The sequence below is a fragment of the Micromesistius poutassou genome, assembly GCF_964030765.1.
Source record: "Micromesistius poutassou genome assembly, chromosome: 14".
NCBI classification, from domain to species: Eukaryota; Metazoa; Chordata; class Actinopteri; order Gadiformes; family Gadidae; genus Micromesistius; species Micromesistius poutassou.
In genome coordinates this window covers 8,833,077-8,840,396 of record NC_140284.1, presented here as the reverse complement: position 1 = coordinate 8,840,396, position 7,320 = coordinate 8,833,077, and positions in this window count along the sequence as shown.

Here is a 7,320-nt window from a genome sequence, read left to right as displayed (position 1 = left end):
AGTGTGAGCAGCAGGTCAAGAGATGTGTGTGTGTGTGTGTGTGTGTGTGTGTGTGTGTGTGTGTGTGTGTGTGTGTGTGTGTGTGTGTGTGTGTGTGTGTGTGTGTGTGCAGTGGTGCAGACTGTGACGCATATTGAGGACAGGTTATGGAAGTGCAGTGCAGGTTGTGCCGCTCGACTCCAATCCACCTCCAGTAGGTCCTGGGTTCAATCCCATTTATCTTCAGCCTGAATGGGTGAGGGTGCTTCAGTGTGGAAAAAAAAACACCCAAAAAGACCAACATCAGGCCAGTTGGCCGTACACGGTCCAAACTGTGGTTGGGTAAGGGTCAAGGTCCGGGTTAGGGTTAGGGTCAGGGTGGTTAGGGTCAGTGGTTTGTTTGTGTCGGTTTTTGTTGAACAGGTGGAATGTGTGATATTATATTATATTATAAATACTTATTTGGGTGTTCGGTGTTTGTTGGGGTATTGTGCAATCTTAGGCCTTCATCAGACTTAGCTTCTAGCTTTAGACCAGCTTTGATATGAAGTGTGAAAGTTGGTGTTAGATTGTTTCAGTTCCGTATTGTAGCCATATATATCATAATAAGCGTTATTAATCAATTGGAACTATTTATGAATATGAATTTGATTCCCCACTTTTTTGTTTGGCCTGGAATCCCATCCCCGCTCATAAATCCTCCTGAGACCAGCCATTGATTTCTGTCAACATTGAGTTCTGGCTGTGGTCTTGGAGGCCCTGCAGCTCAGAGTGTTGGTTCCACAAAACAGAGGGCATTCTGGGACAGTTCAGGGGTATCAAATCTGTGGGGGCGTTGCCCTGCTCACCTAGATTTAATCCATCTTCAATATCGCTTACTACTCAAATATTTTACCCAGAGAAAAAAAGTGTGTACATTTTTACTTGCCATGACTGAATGTTTAGTGTACAAATAACGATATTCCTCCGGAAAGTGTGGTTGGTCTTCAACCCGGTGTGATGTTGACTTATTTTGTTGAGTAAAACTTTGGGTTCCTCAGGAGTGGCCACTTGCTGGCCTTGTTTCCTACCCACTCCTCCGCAGGAAACAGAGCATGGCCAGCGGTAGACAGGTGGGAGGGAGACGTCTGTTCATTAGCCACGGATGACTGAGGGCCGGCCATGCTTGAGGATGTATTAAAGACACTCGGTGGCTCTGAGCATCACCCATAAGGACACCTGCTCTCTGCAGAGCCGCTCGTCAAACCCATCCATCAGGAGAAATCGATGCTAAAGTAAAAGCTAAAAACAAGATTCAGTTGAAAAACAAAAGTTTGGTTTTGTATTGTTTCCAATCGAGTCCTCTAGGGGCTCGAGGCTCTAGCCTGGAAATTAATGATGGGTCGTTCGCAAACGAGTCGGCTCAAAGTGCCAGCTCTTTTGAGTGAACGATGGGAGTCGGCTCCCGAACGCGAGCCGTTGTCTTTTTTGTTCTCCCGCGCTATGGGTGCTAAATGCATTCATTCTACGCGTGCTATGTGTGTCACGGCACATGCATGGCAGCCAGCAACCAATCACGAGAACAAGCAGCGAGGGGCGAGGGATTTCGATGCGCGATACACGTTGCCTGTGACTGACAGGAGGAAAAGAGGAGAGAGACGAGTGCGAGCGTGTGAGTACAAGATGAATGAGATGGAAGGAAAAGAAGCAGCATTTGGATGCATTTTGATCAGTGTGAGAACACAAAGGTCAACACGCGGGCACGTGTCAAAACGAGTGTCGGAATTACGGCATGGCACCATTATAAAAGGTTTACAGTAAGCGGTAATATGAAGAGCCGTTTGGGAGCCGAAAGAGCCAGCTCTTGTTGGTGAGCCGTTCCAAGAGATCCGGCTCACTAAAAAAAGCTGAAATTCCCATCACTACTGGAAATCCAGACCTACATCTAGAAAGCTGTAGGGTCTGGCAACGAATAATGAAAATGGCCCAACTCGAGGGGCGGCACCAAGCATGCATTTGAAAATATCACTGCACGCAATTGGATAACAATACGACCAATCAGAAGAATACAAGGGGTATCCGGTCGGTAAAACAGCAACGCTTCTGGCCCGCCTGTATCAGATACACCGATGTGATTGGTTAATGTTCTGGGCCAGGGGAATCGGGGAGTGAGTATATTGCATGTTCAGAGTGACGCGCTAAGAACTCTGGATTTCCAGGGTAAGGATGCTTTGTAATGAAGTGTAAAAAAAACGTTTTCACATTCTACAAACACGGTTATGTTTTAACCTCAGCTGAGCCGTCTCCGGATTCCTCTAAGTAAAGGTATATACCCGCTGCACACTACATGCCCAAGTGGCCCACAGCACACTTATCTCTGGCTCCATGGGAGCCACGGATCAGATTCCTATAATGAACAGTAAACATCAGCTTTTCAAATCCACTTCTCATGCCCTGTCCCCATGTCTCCTCAGATCTCACGGTATAGCCCATGCCTGCTGGAAACACGACCGCTATATGAACTGTCAAGATCAGAAGTCATGTTTCTCCGCCGTGGGCTTCAAGTCTCTCACCCACACATCTCACTCCGGCGAGCCAACGAGAGTAGCTAATGAGGCTAAAGCGATTTCTTCCATCCTTCTTTTCCCCTGCCTGCCCTCAGCCTCCACGGTTGACAAACTATTATCCCACCGACACTCGAGATAACAGCAGAGATGCGCTCTTCCCCTTCTCCCTCGTGCTGCTGGTGTTGTGATGGGGAAAGGGAGGCCCGGGCATGCATGGGATTTCTGCGAGGGTATCGGGTCACGCTTGCGTCAGGCCGGTGACGGACATCATGGAGGCAGGAGATCCGATCTGAGGCAGACGTCAGACGTCAGTGTGGAGCGCCACAGGCTCATGTTGCCTCTTCACGGGAGGGAGGAAGACAGAAAATCTGATCATTTAATGAATTCATGAATTCAAAGTCAAGGTTTTGAAGTGCACACCAAAGTTTGACTGGGGAGGAATATGATAATAAAGTACTGCAGGAAAACAGTGGGTTCAGCTGCTGCTCCACTGAGGTTGCCCGTTATTAAGATAATGCTACCTTATCATAGAACAGTCAGAAAGGATGATGAGGCTAACATATAGTACCTGGAATATGTGTATGGGGATAAGACAATGCATTTTACTTCTTGATTAGGAGTCTTTATTTATATAGTTGGCTCCTAGAAGCTGCTGCTATGCATACGTATGAAGCTGCATTAGAGGTATTTCTCTCTCTCCCACCCCCTCATCTGTCCCGCTCTCTCTCCCTCTCCCTCTGTCCCTCTCTCTCCGTCTTTCTCTCTCATTCTCTCTCTGCCTCTCTTTCTCTCTCCTTCTCTCACGCTTACTCTCTCTCTCCCTCTTTCTCTCTCATTCTCTCTGCCTCTCACTTTCTCTCTCCCTCTTACTCTGTCTCTCTCTCTCATACTTTTCCATCTATCTCTCTCCCTCTCTCTCTCCCCCTTTCTCTCTCTTTCTCTCTCCTTCTCTCACGCTTACTCTCTCGCTCTCCCTCTTTCTCTCTCATTCTCTCTGCCTCTCTTTCTCTCGCCCTCTTACTCTCTCTCTCACACCATTTTCCTCTCTCTCTCTCTCTCTCTCTCTCTCTCTCTCTCTCCTCTCCCCCCCCTACACACACACACACACACACACACACACAGTCTCTTTCTCCCATATAGTTTTTGTAAATGAATTTATTTTTCTGTAGTTTGTGCTTTTTGTACTTACTAATTATTTGAAAATCACTTTGTAATGCTTGTTTAAAAATATTATGCTCTATTAAAATTGATTATTCCACTATATATATATATACATTATATGTATGTATATATATAGTGGAATAATCAATTTTAATAGAGCATAATATTTATAAACAAGCATTACAAAGTGATTTTCAAATAATTAAAACAGAGTACAAAAAGCACAAACTACAGAAAAATAAAATCATTTACAAAAACTATATGGGAGAAAGAGACAATGTGTGTGTGTGGGGGGGAGGGGGAGGGGGGAGAGAGGGAGAGAGATGGAAAATGGTGTGAGAGAGAGACAGTTTCTCAGTTCCCATATAGTTTTTGTAAATTATTTTATTTTTCTGTAGTTTGTGCTTTTTGTACTCTGTTTTAATTATTTGAAAATCACTTTGTAATGCTTGTTTAAAAATATTATGCTCTATTAAAATTGATTATTCCACTATATATATACACTTATATACGTATATATGTTTATATGTATGTATATATATATATTTTTTCTTCTACTCTTTGTGGGGTCGGAGATGTTGTGATGTTTTCCATATGAATGGCTCCAGAGGGGAGAGGTGAACTAGGCTGACCTACATGGCGGCCAGCAGCACAACCCCCACCCGCTCCTCACGGAGCCCCTCGGCCTCTTCAGGGGAGGAGCCACACACACGTTTACAAGTGGCTCACAATCCCTCTGTTTCACTTGTTATTTCAACATTCGGTTATTTCGACATTATTACATATATATGTATATACGTGAAATTAAAAGACACATACAATTGTTCTGGAGCAAATAAGAATTAAAGTTTGTTGACGGATCAAATAGTTTTTTTACTCGAATCGACTGCTGCCCACCAAAAACAACACATCGTTTCAACCTATTTTAACCTACAGGCTATTTTAACCTACTAGGCCTACCTATTACCTTTTTATTGTGATACATTATTGGCGTTATTTACTTTTTTATTACATTTTTTTTGCATATAAGCAAAACAAAACCAAAACCGTATTTCTACATTTCTACATGTGCCAACTACATATTTCACTACAGTTTAAATGGAAAATCACCACCTAGATTAAAATAAAACACAAAGCAAAGGATGCTCTTGAATTCCCACGCCATAAATCGCGCTCCATCAAACTTTCGGGTGGCATTGACTTTTAATTACCCCCGAGTTGTTTAATGTGGCATCTCTCTCTCTCTTTTTTTTTTTTTTAAAGCATCCCACAACTAAACCAGCGTTTAACTCCTTCATTCCAGTCTACACGCACTGATCTATATATACACCCAGGGATGTAATCTATAAATATTCCTCTCCAAACTCTACGCCTAAGCGATCGGAAGTAGTAGTAGTTGTATTATGCAAATGAGGCAGTGGGGTTTAGCCTGGCTCCCAGGGAGCCGCCCTTCACTCACCACATGGTCTCCTCCGGGCCGCGTCTTACTACGACCCGCAGCCACCGTCACATGCTCCGGGACTACACGCCAGGCACGTTGCTACATGCATGGTTCCCGTGTCTCCTCCCGGTTCCACACACGGACGGACCGGCCACACAGTACAGTGAGTACCGCACGGTAAGTCCGGACAAGTAGGTGGAAGATGGTGGATTTTTTTTTTTTTTTTTTTTTTATTACTGGAGACTGGTGTCTTAACTGCGCGCCTGTTATGGAAGAGGAAACCTGTTGTTGGTTTTCTGTTATTGTGTCGGGGTTGTGCGCAGGAAAGTGGCCCCTTGCGGCGTGTAACCCTTGAATGAATCGGACACGGCGGGTTTATATTTGCACAAAGCGACGTGAAGGTGCGAGTTTAGTGCGTTTGGAAACAGTGTTGTGCGGGGGGGGACGCGTGGTCCGCCGCTCCTCCATGGCTGCAGAATGAGGGAGATTTGAAAAGCGTGCGGCGCCGCTGCCGCTGCCCCCCCTCACTCACTTTCGGGACGGGGACGTTAAAACACTACCAGCACGAATTGCTACCGAGCCGACGGAATAATGAACGAACCTACGGGCTGTAACGTGTGTTCGGCTCCATGTGTTTTAAAAGTGTCCCTAGAACAAAGCAGCAGCACATGGGTCTGCAGCAGGCCGCGCGCCTTCCGTCACCCGCGGGCTGTTAGCCAGCGCTGCTAATAATGCTAACTCGCGTGCATGGGCGCGAATCTCCCTCGCTCTAACTACACTCCGTTTTTTAAAGCGTCGCGATATCTTATCATACGGCGTTTGGCCCGCTCGGTTCTGTTGGAGGAGAGCGTTGTTTTATAAAGACGTTGGTTTTAAGTTTAATGGTAGCGCTGTGGTGGCTAACCGTCGAGCTACTCGCAGCTCGACCAGTAGATGGGACTGGTTGGGCACATGAAGTCAAGTTTTAATTCCGCCGAACGTTAATAGGCGCTACCCCCCCTCCCAAACAAGTTGTAACCCGCCCGTGTTAACTTATAAAGCGCTTTACACCGCTGTAACGTGTTGTTTCTGTCAACGTTTACTTGGTGGTTAGCCGCGGTGGCTAGGCTAGCACATGCTTGTGTGTTGCAGTGTTTTCATGTGTGGGATTCTTGTGTCAACTTAGTAGTTGGTACTATCAACCCACCCGGGGCTCCGGACGTGTCGGAAACGTGTGATAAACATCGTAAAGTACACTTTGAGTGTTCCCCCCCTGAACTACGCCATCGTGTTTAGGAACAGGACGCGAGTATTTATTAAAAACGTAAATGCGAAAATGCGGACTCCATGGCGCCATGTTACTGTGTGTGTGGGGGAGGGGTGGGCGGTCGAGCGGCTCCCAGTGTGTGAAACACAACTTGTTTACTGGCACTTCATCTCATTCTACCGAATAGATTATTACTGAAATACACACTACCACGTTTTGGATTAGTCAGTGTGTTTATATACACTAAGGTTGCGCTTCATCACTTATAAATGGATGAGCAATGTCTAGTGCCATCGCTCCACAACACATGCACGTCGCATCCCGCCAATGTTTCAGCTTACTTTGACGTGCTGATGGAAGTACATTGTTTTCCTATGTTGTCCTAAGTTTTTTTTCTCTAAACCCCTACAGGTCGACGGTGCGAAGACTACAAGTGCCTGTGGCAATGTGGAGACCAGGGCATCGTCATTTATCCCAGTCACCTCCTGAACCATTGAGTCGCGGCAGTGTCAAAGTGCTTACAGTGCAGGTAGTCTTACAATATCTACTGCAGTGAAGGCACTTTCAGCACTGTCCTGACACTGGTGAAGTTCCAATACACACGCATCACAGGCTGGTGCATGCGACTGGTGCTTATGCTAAGGTGCATCTAGTGCAGATAGTGAAGTAGACTAGCACCTACTGCCCTAAGTGCTCCTTCTGGCATAAGGAGCTAGAACTCTCATCTGCCGTGCTCTCCCCAAGTATTCAGTGGTCTTCAACGGTTCACTGCCAGTTTTGCGTAGTTGCTCTGCAAGAAAATTGAGTTGTGCAAATCTATGCAAAACTGACAGTGTACTGTGTCTCTGCAAAATCAAGTCTGATATGTTTATGATGGCTGGTGTGGCCACCTGTTGCTGCTGCAGGACACTGGAAGCATGTGTTGGTTCCAGCAGTATTAAAGTGCT